Source organism: Miniopterus natalensis, chromosome 6 (genome assembly GCF_054644295.1).
Source record: "Miniopterus natalensis isolate mMinNat1 chromosome 6, mMinNat1.hap1, whole genome shotgun sequence".
Classification (NCBI taxonomy): domain Eukaryota; kingdom Metazoa; phylum Chordata; class Mammalia; order Chiroptera; family Miniopteridae; genus Miniopterus; species Miniopterus natalensis.
This window is the reverse complement of record NC_142086.1, coordinates 80,661,767-80,682,683: the sequence shown is the minus strand read 5'-3', so window position 1 is coordinate 80,682,683 and position 20,917 is coordinate 80,661,767. Positions and strand designations below refer to the sequence as shown.

General features: G+C 39.9%; 1 pseudogene; it reads right to left on the bottom strand.

Moving 5' to 3' along the window:
* Positions 1–4,001: 4,001 nt before the first annotated feature.
* On the bottom strand, positions 4,002–20,506 carry LOC107525476 (ADP/ATP translocase 2 pseudogene; annotated as a pseudogene).
* Between the last annotated feature and the right edge of the window lie 411 nt (positions 20,507–20,917).

Sequence of the window (20,917 nt, the reverse complement as noted above, 5' to 3'; positions counted from 1 at the left end):
GCTCTAGGCTCATTTCTTCCTTTTTTAATGTTTTGGGAAGCCTGTTGGTCACAGCCTGTTGGAAAATTTCATGTAACGGAGGAAGAATTGGGGTCTTAGGACTGAACTGAGATTCTGAAAATATTTTGGTTCATGAGCAATGTTGATAGGGAACCATTCTACTTCCCTGTCTACTATCATCCCAGAGAAAACCCTTCTGCCCACGACCCCTGGCACTCACTCCACTCAGTACCTGACCTCAGCCTGTTCTAACCTCTACTCGCCTGGCCAACTGTTCTCAGACTCAGCTGGTGAATTGATGGGTCACTCATAGTAAATCACTCTCCACCGTCTTTTTTGTTTTCCCCCTGAAATGACCAGGAAGACTTCTATAAGCACCAGCTCTTGTGTTCTGTTTCTGCTGAAGGCCAATGCGTATGAACCAGGTACCTGGGATGGAACCACCTTGCAAACTCCATGCTACTCTGTTGTTCACTGTCTTAGCTTGAGCTGCTATAACAAAGTGCCATAGACTGGGGACCTTAAACAATGGGCCTTTATTTCTCATAGTTCTGGGGACTTGAAAGTCCAAGACCAAGGTACCATCCAATTGGGTTCTTGGGAAGAACTCTCTTCCTAGCTCATAAAAGGCCACCTTCTTGCCATGTTCTTACATGGCCATTCCTCAGAGCATGCACATGGAGAGAGCACTCTCTCCCTCTTTCTGTTATTACAAGGCCACTAATCCTATTGGATTAGGATCCCAGCCTTATGACCTCATTTAATCTTAATTACCTCCTAAGAGCCCCATCTCCAAGTACAATCTCCTTGGGGGCTAAGATTTCAACATATGAATTTTGGGGGGACAGAATTCAGCCCATAGCATTCATTAACTATGGCAGTGGTGTTTTGTTTTCTCCTTGTATTCTTATATGTAAAGAAAAGATTCCCAGTTTTCTCTTCACAGAGACTTACTTTTAAATTAGTTAAATATTTCTGGTGGCTCTTTTGCAGGCTTTTCAGCATCTCCAGGCCTGTTTTAAGAACAGTACTAATGTCCATTCTGTTGGGATAATTTAAGAATGAGCCTAGTCCTGGGTTTAGGAAATGGGAAAAAGTGGATCTAAAGGAGTAGCTTGAATATTGACAGTAAATTGTAGAAACCAGAGCCAGTCTTGAGTTCCACAAATGAGTAATAGAAATATGGTAGAAACAGCAAAAAGGCGACTTAGCATTAATATACTTAACAGGAAACACATGGGACTCAATATGTTCCAGGCTCAATTATCTCTGAAATAGCAACAAAATCCGTTACTAGATAAATGTAATTGGAAGACCTAATTTTTCAACCTGCTGTATTCACTGAAGCTTCAAAGGACTGTGACTAAAATTCTATTGTAAAAATGTCCAATATCTTTGTTATTAGTGAACAGAGCTTTAGGCATGCTGATTTCTACCTTATCTTTTGAACACAGCTTTTTGTTGGGGTTCCATATTTATTCTTCCACAAAATCTTCCCTGATTTTTCCAGCCTTCACAGTCCCAAATTTTTGGCTCAACTCTATTAGTAGCTTTCATATTTAATACTTATCACTTGATTTCATTATTTAGCTGTATAATCAGTGTTTGTTTTTGTCTTGCTAATGAAAATGTAACATCTTCAAGAATTCAATTCATGTTTTAGTTAGTGCATTACTCTTCCTCATAATACTTAGTGTAGTACTTAGTCTTAAGCACAAACAATAAGTCCTGAATTAAATTTTCTAGGAGACCGGGCCTTCTAGGAGAAGGGTAGCAAGTGTATATACTTGAAGGTAACCTAAAGATGGATATAATTTTTTTAAAAAAAAGATCTTTATTGATTTCGGAGAGAGGGAGACAGAGAGAGAGAGAGAAACATCAATGATGAGAGAGTCATTGATTGACCCCTCCTGCATGTCCCCCACTGGGGATTTAGCCTGCAACCCGGGCATGTGCCCTGACTGGGAATCAACCGGGGATCTCCTGGATCCTAGGTCAGTGCTCCACCCCTGAGCCACGCTGGCCAGGCAAGACGGGTATAATTTTGAGTCAACCTCCAATTGAGGATCTGTGGATGCTAATGAAGCATTTAGAATATACGAAAGTATTTTGTAGATCTCTATATATGTGTATCGATAAAATGCATTGACTCATGAATGCCCTTGCTTGAAGAATAGCAGAAATTAATTTTCAAGTTCAGAGCTTTTGATTTATGTGGCCAAATGTATTCCTCTCTGGTATTGCCCATCTCAGTAATTGGTGCCGCCATCCACATTATTGCTCAGGCACCCCTGATTTCTTGCTTTCTCTCACCCCACATATTCAATTCACTGAAAATTCTCTAGACTGTACACCATAGCCTGACTACACCTACTTCTGTCCATTTCTACTGCTACCACCCTAGTCCAAGCCACCATCCTCTTTTGGTTAGTCAACTGTCTTGCTTTCCCCTTTGCCTCCTGTAATGCATACATGGCCAGGGTGACCTTTTAAAAACCTAATTGAAATGTTATATCCTTACTCAATACTCTTCAATAACTTGCCATTGCACTCAGAAGACATTCCAAACTTCCAACTTGGCCTACCATGTCCCGTAGCATCTGGGTCCCACTGCCCCCTTGGACCTCATCTCATAAGAATGGATTTCCCATTCTTACTATATTTCAGCCACAATGGCCTTATTTTTACCCCTGGAATTCATTGATCCTGCCTGTATCTTAAGAGTTTGTACTACCGTGACCACTGTGCTCCTCCTGTTTATGTTCTCTAAACAGTAAGAGGGAAGTTTCTACGAAGATAAGCAAACAAAACTGTTAGATACTTGCTAACCCTGGTGTTTTAGGGGAACCAACTTCACTGTTGCCAGTAAAATGGAAGTGTTCCCCAGTGATGAAGCCAGGCAAGAAATCCACATGACTTCTCTTGAAGGGTAATGTAAACACTCCAGTGTATCTTTACAAATACTTTGGGTTCTTTGTGAGGAATGGTGAGCCAAAGGAGGTCAGGATGAGTAATGAGAGAGCTCTGAGGAATATAGCTCGATAAAGGTCAGAATCTTGTTCTACCACATATGCCTACTACCTCAAAGCAGAGGGAGCATTATCCATGGAGCTGGAGCATCAGTCCCTAGGGCCCAGGTCGTTGCTGGCCCAGCACTGGTCCTCCACTCTAAGAATTAGTATATTTTACACGGAGTATTTCTGAAGCCCCACAAAAACCCTTGATGTTCAGAGATGTAAATTGTCTTTCCCTCATGCTAAACTAGTTTTCATGAAGTGACCATTTCCTCGGAGTTTGGTGCCCAGAGTGTTCAGTGTCTTGAGTACCCATCCCCTAGGTATTGGCAAGGTAATAGATCTAGTGCTAGCATTCTCTCAAGGCAAATTTAAACAGTGTATTAGTCAGGGTCTTCAAGAGAATCAGAACCACCGGGACATTTGCATGTATGTATGTATATGTATAAGTAAGTGTATATGTATCAGAGATGCATTTATTTTAAGGAATTGGCTCATGTGATTGCAGAGGTTGACAAGCCCAAAGGTCGTTGGGTAGACCAGCAGGCTGGAGACCCAGGGAAGAGCTGATGTTACAGTTGGAGTTTGTAGGCAGAATGTGGCTGAATTCACATTTCCTCAGGGTGAGGTCGGTAAGACCTTCCACTGATTAGATGAAGCCCACATATTATGGAGAGCAATCTGCTTTACTCAAAGTCTACTGATTGATTTATTTTTTATTTCAGATATTTTTTATTTCTTCAAATTTGTTGTTTATCAGGAGTGACTGAAATAAAAAATGTAATTGAGTCCCATCCTCATCATGGAAATGGCTTTAAGAGAAAACTGGTCAGATGAATATTATTGATTCCCATTTTCAACCAGTAGATAGTTGCCACTGAGAAACAGACAACCAAAACAGTCTGTCCAGAATGCTCAAAGATATGTTACATAATACAACATGCCTGTTCACGGGGGTTGGGGGAGGAGGGAAGGCTAGGAAATAATTTATATGAACTTCTTGATTTCGTCATACAACACAAGCACAAAAGCACCACCCATGCCTCTGAGAACATTGGACCACGCACCCTTGAAAACCGCTTTGCCTCCTTCATCCCGAGCGATCTTCCTCCAGCAGCCGATGTGCCTGTGTACATGATGTCAGTTCCTTTGCACCCGACTGCATCGTCATGCAGTGACAAACAGTGTCCAGTGGGTAGGAAGTCAAGCCAGCCACCGCTGTGATGGACTCTGTGATCATCCAGTTGATAAAGATGTGAGCATTCTTGGGATCTGGAAGCGACCCCTTGGCGGTGTCAGACACTGAAGTAGGCAGCTCGGTAGATGATGATAGCCTGAACAGACATTAAAGCCTCGGCACAGGCCCTTAATCCCATCACATTTGTAGATCTTCACCAGGCAGTCGCCGAGGCCTCTGAATTCCCTTTCAGCTCCAGCTTTGCCCACATCAGCTGCTAGATGTGTACTGTCAAAATCAAGAGGATACACAAAACAAAGGAGGTGGCCCCAGCGGCACCACCTGATGCCAGATTCCCTGCAGAGTATCGCCCAAACTGGGCTCTCTTGTCCACATCACCCAGGAAGATCTGCTTGTATTTATCTTTGAAGGCAAAGGTGAGAGCCTGGGTGGGGAAATATCTGAGGACACTGGCCAGGTTACCACACCAGGACAGACTCCCTGCTTCTTGGGGATACGAACCCCACAGTCTATAATGCCCTCGTATTGCTTATCTGCAGTGATTTGCTTGCTGCATGCTCCACCGGCAGCAGCAGCTTGACCCGCTCGACGGGTGCTACCGCTGTCTTGAAGATGGCTGTGCCACTCCACCTGCCAGGAGGTCCTTGGTAAAGGACACAGAGGCATCTGTCACGTTGAAAGGAAAGAAGAAGTAGGTGACTGCGGGCCTGGGAGCGTAACCGGCTGGACTCCGGGACTCTAGCAAAGTCTGCGGACTTTAAATGCTCATTTCATCTAAAAACTACCTTCACAGAAATATCTAGAATAATCTTTGACCAAATATCTGGGTACCGTGGCCTAGCCAAGCTGACACATAGAATTAGTCATCACAAGTGGCTTGAATTTAAACCACAGAAATTCCTTCTCACTTCCCAATTCAAACGCTGGTTCCCAAGGTGGTCGTGGGAAATCCCTGTGTGTTTGTGCTGCTCCTAGGGAGGGTTACAGGTTCTAGTAGGAAAGGTCTTCAATGTTCCCCACACCACACACCAACAACACTCACAAAAAAGTCTAAACAGAGGTAAACTCTCAGCAGAGTGGCAAACCAGAGAGCCACTGCTTTCTACAAGCTGCTCATTTCTGGGATGCCACACTATGCTGCGGTGATGTCACCCTATGATGACGGTTTCATAGTAAGACCTCTATCCCCATCAGGCACCTCTGAGGACTCAGGGAGCACTCTCCCTGGAGGTGCCCACAGAAGTCCACCTCCTCCCGTTCCCATCAGTAGTATGTTGTGGTCGTATTTACCTATTTTAAAGAAGAAGTTTACTACTTTAAAAATTGCTATTTAACACTGTACTCTTCTCTCTTTATAAATAATATACATACACACAGACAAATGCGACTTTAATAAGAGACAAAAGAAGCTTAAGTGTAATAGAAAAGAAAGAACTAATAGCTGTGAAATTATTTTAGTCTGCTCTCCATGTGAAAAAATAATTATCCTTTGTCTTTTGTATATTCTGCTCAGATAGCAAAAGTTTCATTCACCCTCAGCTGATGAATTTTTCCAATTCTTGAGTGCCTGGTGACTTTGTGCATTTGTGCTGGCTCTTATCATGCTCTTGGCTTATTTTAAGTTAAACAACAAGGACTCCTTATTTCAGGAAGGACTAAAATTCTTAATGCTTATAACTTATTGTTGGCTCTTCTTTTAAAAAACATACTACATTGCCACTTTTGTTAATGACATAGCTCAGGTTGTAGTTATTGTTTGTTAGTAGGACCTGTCTTCTCTAACAAGAATGTTTGATGGCGCCTTCCTAAGATAGATACTAAATTCAGAGAAATGACAGTGTTAGGTGTCTCTGATGCCCATCATCTTAGATGCTTCCCAGATGGTTTCTAGGGACTGCTAATGGTTTAATTCCTCACTGATAGAAGGAGTATGTTGTAAATATTGAAATATATTTGGTAGGCTCCATATTTTTAAATTAGCTCAACAATAGTATAAGTGCTAGTCTATAGTTTAGAGACAAACACTGAAAGTCAGTGAATTTATAGAGGTACATGGAAAGTACACGTGAAAATATGCTTCAGTGATGTATCTCTCTCTTTTTTTTAGATGGGTAGAAATATACTCCTATTGATGCATAAGAACTGACACAAAGATTCATCATAGTTATATGAAATTTCATTTCTAGATTAAAATATACTTGTCCATTAGTGACTTTTATGGCTCATACGTTAGGGGCGAGATTGAAAAGTCCTAAAGATTTGTCAGTGTGTTTGCAGTCTTTAAAATATATTCTAATACATAATTATGCTTTATCATTATCTGAGTCCTTAAAAAATAATGTAGGCCCACAGATTTATATATTACCCCAATAGGGAATATATAGTACGTCTCTGTTCTGTGTTGTTCGGTCACTGTAATCAGTCAACCCAAGCCTTTCAGTGAGGTGGCTCCTACATTCCCTTCTGCTGCTGGAAGGCCTCTGCCATCAGCTGCAGGCTAATGACTGTGTCTTCTGAAAGGGACATCCCAGAAAGGTGTCCTCAAAACCATAGAGGAAAGGGCTGCACCAAGATTCGGAGTCTCAGCTTTACAGGAATGTTTCAGTCCATAAACAAATGCCTTCCTGACAGTAAGTAGGCCACCAACCCAAGATCAACCTTTAAAAGGCAGCACTTAAAAGACAGCATCATACAAACTCCATATATTTTCCAGGATCAACTGTACAAATAATGGTTTCTTTCCTTTTGCCTATAAAAAAGAACGTATATGCTTAGGTTTCTGAGTATTTAACCTTTAAAAGACAGCATTTAAATTTCGTCAGCATTTAAATTCGGCCAGGGGGACCCACTCCTTGCAGTGAACTAAAGTTCCCTTTCGTCGGATAAAGGTCAATAGAACAAACAGATGACTTCTAGAAGTAGACTACCAACCTATGGCCTCTGGGAGAGTAATTGTTAACATGGGATAAATGAGACTGATGAGAAAGTCTGCCTGTCTACTTTTTAAGTTTTGGCCACTGTTCTTAGTAATCTCAACTTGACAGTCTTAAATCTTCATGTTGTTTTCTTGTTGTTTCTCCAGATGATCACTCTTTTGCACTAAATGATCACTCTTGCTACATTTACATGCTGTCTTTATTACTATCCTTGGAAATTATATTCACAAATGAACCTAATTGAGAAATGATGTAAAAGGATTCAAAAAGTCCTACCCCCAAGTGGGTCAATTTGTAGAAAACAGAAGATCCATCTGATATACTTTGTTTTGAATATTTGGGTTTGAAACCATGCAAATGACTTAGAAAACACATAAAACAAAAACAACTCAAAATACAAAAGCACCACTTAAAAGTTGAAAGCCATTTAAACAAGTGACTTTAATTGTGTACTAAGTTAGTAGCAAACAAGGAAAAGTTATTGCCGGGGACTTTAAACAAAATAAATGGACTACTCATCCCCTGTGGAATATGAATATCATATGGATAAAAGGTGTGACTACATTAGTTATAAACTACTTCCTGCGGGAAGAATAAATTGTGTGCAAACGCTAATATAACCTTTCAGGGAGTTAAATATTCTGGTACCATGTATCTCCTGGGCCAGTGTCCAAGGATGGACAGCAATATCCAGGGCAATGGGGTACCTAGATATTTGCTTCAACATTATTTCTGGGTGTGTCTGTGCTGTCTGAAGAGCTTGGCATTTGAATTCTTAGTGTGAGTGAAGCTGGTTGTCCTCCCCCATTTGTTTGGGCATCATCTAATCTGTTGAGGACCCGAATGAAACAAAAGGTGAGGTAAGGGATAATTTGCTCTCTCTGCCTGACCGCAGGGGCTGGAACATTGATATTCTTTTGCCTTTGGACTGGGACTTATACCACTGATGTTCCTGTTTCTCAGGACTTTGGACTTGGACTGGAACTATACCACTGGCTTTCTTTGGTCTCCAGCTTGCAGACTACAGATGATGGGACTTCTTAGTCTCCATAATTATATGAGCCAACTTCTTATGATATCTATTTATCTATCTATTTATCTATCTATCATCTATCTATCTATCTATCTATCTATCTATCTATCTATCTATCTATCTATCTATCTATCTATCTATCTATCTATATATCATCTATCTATCTATCTATCTATCTATCTATCTATCTATCTATCTATCTATCTATCTATCTATCTATCTATCTCTATCTATCATCTATCTATCTATCTATCTATCTATCTATCTATCTATCTATCTATCTATCTATCTATCTATCTATCTATCTATCTATCATCTATCTATCATCTATCTATCAATTTTTTTCTTCTATTTTTAAGGACCCTTGTGATGACATTTGACCCACCCAGGTAATCCAGAGGAAATCTACCTATTTTAAGGTTAGCTAAATAGCAACCTTAATTCCGTTTGCCATTTAACATCACATATGCACAGGTTCCAGGGAGTAGAACATGGACATTTTTTGGGTGGGGGACATTATTCTGTCTACCACATGATCCTTTAGAATATGCTTGTCTTTTCTTATAAGGTAACATAAAACTCGGATTTCTTGGTTTTTGTTTGTTTGTTTTATTTCCTTCCCTCTAGGCACTCCTCTCTCTAGAAGAGTTGATTTTTTGCCTGTCACCCCTGCACCCCTCCTCCCATCCCTTCCTCACTTAATGCACTTCCATACCCATCAACCTAGCTGACTCCCAGGCCTGACATTTTTTGGCCTGCCTTCTCCTTCATCTATTATCAACCACAATTTTGAACTCTAGGTACATCTTATCATTTGTCTTTGAGCAAGCCATTCCATTAATTTCTTTGTAATGTTGAGAGTTATGTGGTTAAAATGAGAGAGCTAATCATAGTGAACAATTGTAATGAGCCCTCCTATAGTTTCTATCAGTGAAAAAGAACAGGTACTGCCCTTCTGCTTGGTGTTCTGCAGTAACAGCCGCTGTTCTTAAATTTTCAATGCCAATTCATTCATTGCTTTGTTTTTCAATTAGCTTTACCACAGTTCAGAACAGTGTTAGAGATGGATTATGAAGGAATTGTAGAGCCAGAAAGTGTGAGAGGCAGTGCACATTATCATTTAAAATTTTTATAAGGTGTGCAAAGTAAATCAAGATTATTTCTATTTGCACTTAGAGGGAAGGTTAGTAGAGAACATTTTTTTAAAAGAGAAAATGCCAGTCAAGCCACTAATCATGTGAAAACAGTAAAGAAGCTTCATATTACACTTACATACATGAAAAATTAGGTGAAAATTTCATGACAAATCACAAAAACCTATTGTGTTCCTGGCTGAAGAAGTTTTCAGCGATATGGGAATATTTTGTTATACAATTTAAGTATTTTATTTAATTCCATTAGAAATCTGGACTTACAGTAAATGGGCAAATGATCTAAAGGCACAGTGATGATAGTAACTTTCTGAAAATTTGGTTGTATTCTATTTTAATGACAGGTAATTCTCATTTCCCTTTAGTTTTTATTCAACAGGCAAAGCAATAGTCATTCCTATAAATTAAGGAATTAAACCTTAAATTAGTTGTGGGAAACAATGAAACCAACCTAGAAATGTTTAAATTTTCTTACTACAATAAACCAGTTTCAAGGTTCTCTAAAATATACAATAGTATTTAGAGGAAAAGTGATAAATGAGAAAGAATGATAAAATAATATATACTTTTGTGGTTAAAAAAAAGAAAGCCATTTAAAAAACACGTCAGACTATCAGCAGGAACAATGGATATACCATAACAAGTACTAGATGAAACAAGTAGACTTGGTTTTGTTTCTTTGCTTACTCTCTGGCTGAATTATCTACCTCTAAGGTGAAGGCCAATTCATAGCCAGATGAAGTGGAAGAATAGAGAGTCTCTAATGGACTTTCAGTTCATTTTTCCAATAGACAGCAATTCATAAAAGAGTTAAGTTATACCTTGAGAATGAAAATAAACATCTCAACATGACCTCTCAGAAACTTAACCACTTACCCTTGTCCCTCTAATAAATGGATTCTGTTTGGTGGTAAGTGTTTGATGTTGAAAGTTTGAGATCCTGAGGGCACTAGAGAATAGTTGGAGCAATCTGTATGATTAATTTTGTTTTTTCTTCTAAGGTTTAAGATTGAACTACAGGCTTATGAGGTCCTCTCTTAGGCATTCTGGTGAATTTGGTTTTGCTTGGCTGGTTCACTTTAGTAGATAGAATTACAACGTGGTTATACAATAAGAGTTAAAAGCATGTGAGCAAATAAGTCAAATATTCTTAGTGCTCCTGAAGTTCCGAATCAGTCCTTTGTGAAGCAATTTGCTGTAACACTGGCAACAAATTTGATTAGTGAAACACTTACTTATCTGGTAGTTCTAATGTTTTTCTTTATGACTGTACATATTAGAAAAAGAAGGGCTCTTATTCAGAACCTTCTCTACCCAATTTGAAACATGCTCAAACTTTCTGAGCCCTGGGCTGAAAATGTTTAAGATGGTCATTTATTGTATAATCTGGATTTATTTTATATGCCCTAGAGGTATCAGAAATCTGGGTACAGAGAACAAAGAAGCCATGATATGAAATATTAAAAATCTATGAATGGAAAAGGCAATCCTGTATTTCTTAAAATATCGACAGAATCTACTTAAAGAGCTGCTATTTAAGAAGGAACATAAGCAGTGTGGAGAGGGGATTTTTATCTATGTGTTATGTTGCAGTAATGAGAATAATCTAAATCACATTTCCTGTAATGTCCCAAGATTAAATGTTATGTATTTGACTTTTAAAAAAGCACATGTTGAGAAAAAAAATACCCACCATGTATTTTATGCTAAGGAATAGGAGGGTTGGGGCTTCAGAGAACAACGTGGGTGGGGAGTTTTTAGAATGAGTTTATCCACTTGCAACGCATTCAGAAAATGTTGATCAAGACAGTCCTTTGATTTTAGTAGCACATGGGATTTCACACTTTCTCTGAGCCATGTAAGTTTCCTTCTCAGAATCTTTTAATGGCTGAGGCTGAATTGTATCATGCCATAAACTTAAACTTTTATATGGGCTCAAATAGAAAATGATTCTTAAAAATAAAGTAGAAAATTAATTTTAGTGTTAAAAATGTTTTGTAATATTGGAAAATTTTTGTTCAATATAGTACCCAATAGATGAGAAAAGACTTTCTAGGTAGAGGAAGTAGGTTCCAGGGTATCACCCTACCATCCATACTTGTTTGGGATTGTGAATTAAAGCCCTTATATAATAGAAGATGGATAATTAGAGATTGAATTTTAAAATTAATTAATCAAAATGCCTCCTATTTATGTAACTAAAAATTCAAGTAAAGCAAATTCGATTTACTTTAGTAGGTACTTAGAGAGCAATGAAGGATATGAAAGTTATCAGTGAAACATGAATTTTTTAATATCAATACAAAAAATTAAAATAATAGAATTTAATGGAATTTATTCTGGGAAACCTATAATTTCTTGTCAGTTTAAAGAATTTAAAGCATAGGGTTAGATATTGGTTTTCATCTAATTAATAGTTTATACTGTACTTAGTATAAACCAGAGCTTTATTAAATAAAAACTGAGGTTAATATTAGAGCATTATAGTTTAACATTTTGAATAAAGAGTTCTGTGAGTAATGATTGGCACTTATATTCTTAACTTAAATATTTACTTTGGGAAAGATGATTTGAATTTTACTTTTAAATGAGTTTTGAAAGTGCTTGATCTTACAACTGGGCATGAGTCAGCATGGATTTTTGACAAAGAAATCCCATCAAATGTATTGACATTTAAAAACCTATAATAATCATGGTCATAGATACACCTCCTCCCACCCCAATTGAAAAAACCAAAAAACCTGTTTAGACACAGTTGCTTATATAGTTACTGTTTGATTTTAGAATTCCTGGAATATGGTAATAACACCTACTATTTGCTGAGCAGCTACTTTATGCCAGACATTTTTCCAGGAACTTTTCATGGTTTTTCATTAAATTCTCAAAAATTCACAGGGACATTATCGCTATATTACAGATAAAGAAGATGGGATCTCAGAGGTTGAACGACTTGCCCCAGATTGTACTGTAAGTGGCAGAGACAGGGTTGGAATACAAGGCTGTCTTTTTCTGAACCTCTGTTCTTTGCCTCAACCTTCAGCTGCCTCACTCGAAGCCTAAGGCAGTGCTGGCTCTAGGATGACCAGCTGTTCTGGTTGTTCCAGGAAACAGGGATTCCTAGAACGTGGGACTTTCAGTGCTGAGCTTGACAAAGTCTTGGGCAAACCCCGGTGAGTAGGACAATATCTGCAGTTGTGCTCTTACAGCTACTGGATAGTCAGCAGGGCCGCACTGCTCGATTAGAAGCTTCCTATTCCTGCCAAATTATCACACCAGTGGGGCCATTTCTCTGACCAATAAGATAAAATTCACAGAGCTGCTTTCTAGAATAGCTGGATAACTGTTGGCCAGTTCTTGACACACAGGGAGGTTTGAGCCTGCAATTCAATCAACCAGTCCCATTCTTTAGCATAACTTCATAACTCTTAAAGTACTCAAAAATTTTATCACAGTCCAGGATTCTATAAAGTTAAAGAGCATGTTCATCAAAGATTGACTTGCATCCTTTGTCTCTAATGCATGCAGAATCAGGGTGTTTTCTGATTCAAATGCTTTATTTTTTAAAAAATTTATTTTTTTTTACATTGAAACAACTTCTTAAGTACTTAATTTTATTTATTTTATTTTTTTAAGTTCTTTGATTCATCTCTTCCCACCCACTCTCCCCCCTCCCCACCTTCCCTCTGAGGTCCCTCAGTCTGTTCCATGCTTCTGTGTCTCTGGATCCATTTTGTTCATCAGTTTATTTTGTTTATTACATTCCACATATAAGTGAGATCATGTGGTACTTGTCTTTCTCTGACTGGCTTATTTCACTTAGCATAATACTGTCTAGTTCCCTCCGTGCTGTGCTAAAGGACAAAAGATCCTTCTTTTTACAGCTGCATAGTATCCCATGCTGTAAATGTCCCACAGCTTTTTATCCACTCATCTACTGATGGGCACTCGGGCTGTTTCCAGATCTCAGCTATTGTAAATTGTGCTGCTATGAACATAGGGGTGCTTAAGTTCTTTGGAATTGGTGTTTTGGGTTCCTTAGGATATATTCCTAGAAGTGGGATCACTGGGTCAAATGGCAGGCCAATTTTTAATCTTTTGAGGAACCTCCACACTGTTTTCCATAGTGGTTGCACCAGTCTGCATTCCCGCCAGCAGTGTACCAGGGTTCCCCTTTCTCCACACCCTCGCCAGCACATGTAGTTCATTGATTTGTTGATGGAGCCATTCTGACAGGTGTGAGGTGACACCTCATTGTGGTTTTAATTTGCATCTCTCTGATTAGCGATGTTGAACATTTTTTCATATATCTCTTGGCCACCTGTATGTCCTCTTTGGAGAAGTGTCTATTTAGGTCCTTTGCCCATTTTTTAATTGGATTGTTTGTCTTCCTTTTGTTAGGTTGTATGAGTTCCTTATATATTTTGGATATTAACCCTTTATCCAATGTGTCCTTGGCAAATATATCCTCCCATACAGTGGGCTCCCTTTTTGTTTTGTTGATGTTTCTTTTGCTGTGCAGAAGCTTTTTATTTTGATGCAGTCCCATTTGTTTATTTTCTCCTTAGTTTCTCTTGCCCTAGGAGATGTATCAGCAAACATATTGCTATGAGAGATGTCTGAGATTTTGCTGCTTATGTTTTCCTCTAGGATTTTTATGGCTTCATGTCTTACATTTAAGTCTTTTATCCATTTTGAATTTACTTTTGTGTATGGTGCAAGTTGGTGGTCCGGTTTCATTTTTTTGCATGTATCTGTCCAATTTCCCTAGCACCATTTATTGAAGAGACTGTCTTTACTCCATTATATGTTCTTGCCTCCTTTGTCAAATATTAATTGACCATAATGAAGTGGGTCAGTTTCTGGGTTCTCTGTTCTGTTCCACTGATCGATATGTCTGTTCTTGTGTCAGTACCAGGCTGTTTTGATTACAGTGGCTTTGTAGTATAACTTGATAGCTGGTATTGTGATCCCTCTAACTTTGTTTTTCTTTCTCAAGATTGCTGTGGCTATTCAGGGTGTTTTTTTGGTTCCATATAAATTTTCAAAGTGTTTGTTCTAGCTCTGTGAAATATGCTGTTGGTATTTTAATAGGGATTGCACTGACTCTATGAATTGCTTTGGGTAGTATGGACATTTTAATGATGTTCATTCTTCCAATCCAAGAACATGGTGTATTTTTCCATTTGTTTATATCTTCCTCTATTTCTTTTTTCAGTGTCCTGTAGTTTTCTGAGTAAAGGTCTTTTACATCTTCAGTTAAGTTTATTCCTAGGTATCTTATTTTTTTAGTTGCAATGGTAAATGGGATTGTTTTTTTAGTTTCTCTTTCTGAGAGTTCATTATTGGTGTATAAAAATGCCATCCATTTCTGGGTGTTAATTTTGTATCCTGATACCTTGCTGAATTCATTTATTAAATCTAGTAGTTTTTTGATGGAGTCTTTAGGATTCTCTATGTACAATATCATGTCATCTGCAAGTAATGACAGTTTTTTTTTTTTAAACAAGGATGGTTTATATTGATTGATTGATTGATTGATTGATTGATTTTAATATGTCTTTATTGATTTCAGAGAGAGGAAAGGAGAGAGGGAGAGATGGAGAGATAGAACCATCAATGATGAGAGAGTCATCGATCGAGCCCGCAACCCGGGCATGTGCCCTGACCAGGAATCGAACCCCGATTGCCTGGATCCTAGGTAGATGCTCAACCACTGAGGCACGCCCAGCCGGGCAAATAATGACAGTTTTGTTTCCTCCTTTCCAATTTGGATGCCGTTTATGTTTTCTTTTTATCTGATCGCTGTGGCTAGGACTTCCAGTACTATGTTGAATAAGAGTGTTAAAAATGGACACCCCTGTCTTGTTCCTGTTCTTAGAGGAAATTGTTTTAGTTTTTGCCCATTAAGTATGATGTTGGCTGTAGGTTTGTCATATATGGCCTTTATCGTGTTGAGGTACGATCCCTCTATTCCCGCTTTGCTGAGAGTTTTTATCAAAAATGGGTGTTGAATTTTATCAGATGCTTTTTATGCATCTATTGATATGACCATGTGATTTTTGTCTTTCAATTTATTTATGTGGTGTATCACATTTATTGATTCTTGAATATTGTACCAGCCTTGCATCCTGGAATAAATCCCACTTGGTCATTGGTGTATGATCTTTTTAATATATTGCTGGATCCGATTTGCTAATATTTTGTTGAGGATTTTAGCATCTATGTTCATCAGGGATATTGGCCTGTAATTCTCTTTCTTTGTAGTGTCTTTATCTGGTTTTGGAATGGAAATTTGCACGGAAATTTTTTCCCCATCCTTTCACTCTCATCCTGTGTGAGTCTTTTGTTCTGAGGTGGGTCTCTTGTAGACAGCATATATTTGGGTCATGTTTTCTTATCCATTCAGCCACCCTATATCTTTTTATTGGAGCATTTAATCCATTTACATTTAAGGTTATTATTGAAAGATACTTGTCTATTGCCATTTTGTTTCTTTATGCCTATGTTTCTCATTCTCTTTATTTCTACTTCTAATTATAGCAATCCCTTTAACATTTCCTGTAATGCTGGCTTGGTAGTGATAAAGTCTTTTAGCCTTTTTTGTCTGGGAAGTTCTTTATTTCATCATCTATCTTGCTGGATAGAGTAGTCTTGGTTTCAGATCCTAGTTTTGCATTACCTTGAATGCTTCATGCCATTCCCTTCTGGCCTGTAGAGTTTCTGATGAGAAGTCAGATGACAGCCTTATGGGGGCTCCTTTGTAGGTAACAGATTGCTTTTCTCTAGCTTCCTTTAAGATTCTTTGTCTTGAATTCTTAGCATTTTAATTATGGTGTATCTGGGTTTGGGCCTCTTTGGAGTCTTCTTGCTTGGGACTCTCTGTGCCTCCTGAACTTGTGTGACTTTTTCCTGGACCAGGTTAAGGAAGTTTTCTGTTATCATTACATTAAACAGGTTCTCTAACCCCTGTTTACTTTCGGCCTCCTCTGGCACTCCTATAATATGAATATTGTTAACGTTTCATGCTGTCCCACAGTTCCCTTCGACTGTCCTCCTGTTTTTTAATTGTGTTTTTTTTTGAGTCTCTGATTGAGTGATTTTTCTACCCTGTCTTCTAATTCACGGATCCAATCCTCAGCTTCCTCTAATCTGCTGTTTATTCCTTCCAATGTATTCTTTATTTCTACCATGTCATTCTTCATTTCTGATTGGTCATTTTTCATAGTTTCCATATCTTTTTTCATGATGTTGAGCATCCTTACAATCAGTATTCTGAACTCTGTATTTGAGAGATTGCTTATTTCCATTTCATTTAGCGCTTTTCCTGGAGACTTCTCTTGTTCTTTCATTTGGGGCTTGTTTTTTGGGGTCCTCATTTTGGTACTTTTTTGGGTTTGTTTTTAAGTGTTAGGTAGATCTACTAGGACTCTCAGTCTTTTTGGGGGGTCTCTGGTACAGGCCAGTGTCAGATGCAGTTAGTGCCTGGCCCTGCGTACCCTGTTTGGAGCTATCAATAACCCTAGGCTTGAGGTCTCCACTGCTGGGGCTGGGTGCGTTTGGACAGGACCAAGATGCACACCAAAGTCTGCTTTTCTAAGGCCCTGGTCCGGAAGCAGATCAGGCAAAAACTCAAAGCCCCCTAAGGTCTGCCTCTGCCTGCAGACTGATTAATCTGATTCTCTTAATGAGCCTCAGACTGCAGAAGCTCCACAGGGTAGGTTGGTTGTTGTTATCAGTCTCTTAACAAACCTCAGGCTGTAGAATCTCCTCCGGGCAGGGGGAGAGGCTCTCCAGCAGGGTGGGGCAATTGCTTCCCCGCTCAGGCAAAAGCTGAAAATTGACCGCCTAAGAAAGATGTCTCCCTGAGTCTGGGGGAATGACTTGGCACAGGAATCTAGACGGGTGTCCCCTGATCTCACTCTCCAGAGCCCACAACCCCAGACTCTCCCCACACAGCTCCAGTCCACTCCGCTCCCCCTCCGCCGGAGCCCAGGTGAGTGGCTGCACACAAAACATTGTGCGTTGGCTCTGTAAGGGGCCTGCAGTTCCAGCCGCCTCTCCCTGGCAGACAGAAACCTGGCTGCTTTTCACAGCCAGATGCTATATGCGTCCTTTCTCAGTTCTGGTGCTCTGGGCTGGGGAGCCCAGCCTGGGGTTTAGGCCCCAGAGTCCTTGGTGGGACCCCCACAGCTGAGATGTCCCTTCGGACCTTCAGCTGCTGCCTGTGGGAGCCCAGCCAGCCCTCTCGTGTCCACACTTCCTACAGGTCTCTGTGCCGTCTCTTTTCCTCCTTCGTTATGAGGGTGCTCTCCAGCTCGTCTGCAGCTGGTTTTCAGGGTGCTTTTTCTGTTTTAGTTGTAAATCCAGATTGGTCCTGGGAGAGTGTCGGTGTAGCTTCCACTCAGTCCACTGTCGTCTTAGATCTCCTTCAAAATGCTTTTCTTATTAACATAGTTGTCGCTTACCAGTCCTTTACTTTTTTGTACAATCTAATCCCTTACGTTATGAGTATTCTCACATCTTTTTCATCTGAAAAAAAATTTTTTTTACCAGTAAGATTACAAGTTTCTTGATGGTAGAATATATACCTTTAGGTCAGCATCATAGGTAAGATCACAGAATCTTGGGACAGACTGCTAATTTCCAGCAGTTGACCATGAGCAAAATTACTTAACTTCCTTTTACCTGGTTCCTTCATCTTTAAAATAGAGACAATAATAGGTCTTACCATACAGGGTTATTGTGGGGACTGAGTTATTTTATGTAAATCACTTATAATAATATCTGGTGCAAAGGAAGTGCTGTGAAAGTGCTAGCTAACCTAGCATGTTCACTTCTACTGGTCTTGCATGATCCTCAGCTGTTCTTTGTTTTGGTCATGCTGAATGTCACAGCTGAGGACTTGGCCATGGTTGGGGAGTATTTGGCAGCTAGCATGTGTGCTGTAAGTTTCACAGCCACTTTGTCTATGAAATAGGAATTTGTTATTTTTCTCTGTTTTTTATGCACTCATCAATCCTGTGGCGGAACCAAGAGTATAGTGAATGATTCTCACTAGAATTCAGAGAAGTAGCCATTTTTAATTTGAGAGAAAAATATTATATATGCAGTTGCTCCGTTTAGAATTTTGGTTTGTGCAAGTTAAAATTGTGCAAGTAAAAATTATACAGTGTACCTACAGGTAGGGTCACTAGCTCTAAGACCACCCAGTTGATAGTCACCTGAAGCTGGCAGTTCTCAGCAGCTCAAATTCTGAAGCGAAATCTGATGGTACACACATTGTACACATATGAGTGTCTCTAGGCTTTAACATCCCTCTTCCTGTGTAGAGGATTCTGGTTTATTTAGGTCCAATGCATCCCTGTCTGTACCCATGGAGGGGGGCTGCTTGGACAAAAAGATTCTTTTGGGCGATTATGGTTCAGAATCAGAAGGTCAAAATGATGACAGAGAGGACAATAGTCTTGGAGGTGGGTCAGGAGCAAGTTTCCTCTTTCCATTTTTTTAGGGACTGTGTATAAAAGAGATCTGAGAGTAGCTGTGGCATGTGAAGAAAGTGGATATGAGGCTTAAGAACCAGTTTTCCAGGAACACACTGGATTGCCATGATTTACTTAATATTTACATAATAAATGGTTTCATCTGTTTCTCAATAAAGTTTCTCATTGGAATAATGCAAATAAAAGCTATAAATAAAAGAGTTGGACATGATGTTTGAGAATGGGAAAATTCTATCTCTGTGCCCCTGCCAGAAAATGTTGAACAAATATTTAAATAATATTGATTTGAAGGGGAACCAAATTACAGGTCTCCCTTGTTCTGACACTGGGTCTAAGTTTCTAGCTAATTCCTACTTTATGGACTGAGGTGTTTCTAACATCTGAAGAGGCAGTTTGGGCTTGTGGTTGGATGACATATGATTCAGCTATTGCTGGTGCTTTCCTGGAGTTGAGTAAGGCAGCGATTCGGTTCATTTTTGCAGAAATCAGCACATGGGCAGTTTCTGGATCTTCCAGGACTCCAGCTGATTCCTGTGGGCCTCCGAGGTTGGCTGAGGAAGCAGAAGGCTGCAGCTCTGGTTTACATGATACAGAACTACTGGGCTTCTGCTCATCGAGAAGAGAGACTGTGTTTTCAATGACATCACCAAGTAGTTATCTGTTGGGGAGGCAAATGCATTGAGTCAGTCATGAGCTCATAATTCCTACTTGAAAGCAGACATGGCTAAGTGCCTGTGTGGCTCTGCTATGACTCAAGTTAAATGTCTTTAAACATGTGGGTGTGGCAGTCCAGGGTGCAAATAAACGCAGATAACTCCACTGATCCGAACTCGACAGCGTTGCATGCCCTTACGAAATAGCACTGAGTCCTAGCAGCTGGGGTCATTTCCAAGCAGCCAAAAGGGTTGGATGGAGGGACAGGAATCTCAGTTTGTGATGGTCACTTAATTCCAAATGGTATGGTGCTTTAAACCTCTCATACTGACGTGTGGTCCTTTGAGACACTGAGGCTCTGTGGCACATAGAGACTCTTATGCTGGATACTCCAGGTTTTGTTAACAGTCCATAATATCAGCATGTGTCTAGATGCTGAGGGCTGGGTGTTTTGTTAAGGACAGACCAGTTGGGTTTTTAGTTTCTACACCCTTTACAGTGAGATGGTTGGCAGGTACTGTTCTTTGGAGAGGGATATGGAGATAACCATGGAATTTTGACTATTTGTACTTACCACAAATTTTAAGGGTCATTGGAAATTTTTTCCAAGTTTTTTTTTTTTTAAATCTTGTTGCATTTTTAATTTTTTCGAGCTGGTAGCATGCATGTCCAGTACTTTTTGCATGGGTGTGAAAACCATGATTTTTGTACTGATTATTCAGAGCTCCTGGTTGGTGGTGTATGTTTAAGGCATATATCCTTATGGCTGCATTTCTGCACTAAGTTGACATCTGGGAATAACTGAAAAGCAAATTAATTCTTTTTAATGCAGTCTCTTGAGAACACAGAGGGAATAGATCCATGATGTCCAGTTAAAGGTCTTAAAACTTGTCTTTCTCTGTATTTTGCTCGATTATTGCATACCATCTCCAAGTCTGGTGGCTTAACAGCGATGACCGAGTTGGTGAGATCAGCTGGGCGGTAGTTGCGTTGGCTGGTGCTAGTCACCTGGAAGCTCATTTGGGCGGGACACCCAAGATGGCTCATTCACACGTTTGGCAGTGGTGCTGGCTGCCCACCGAGGGCCCAGCTGAGACTGTCGGTCAGAATGTCTCCGGCCTGTCCCTCCGGCCACTCTGTGAGGCTTGGGCTTCTCACAGCGTGGCAGCCGGGCGCTGAGAGTGGAGTGTGTGAGGGGCCTCTGCAGGTCTCTTCAGGCTCAGCCTTGGAAGATACACAGCATCGCTTCGATCACATTCCGTGGGCCAAAGCAAGTCCCGGATCCCAGGGGACTGAAGACTCTTGGGCAAGCAGTGAGGATGCCAGGAAGCAGTGGCAGTGTTTGTGGTCATCTTAATCCCCGCGGCCTGCTCCCCGCATCTCACACGTGGCTTGGCTTAGTTATGAAGATTTGGACTTTGTTTATTTTTA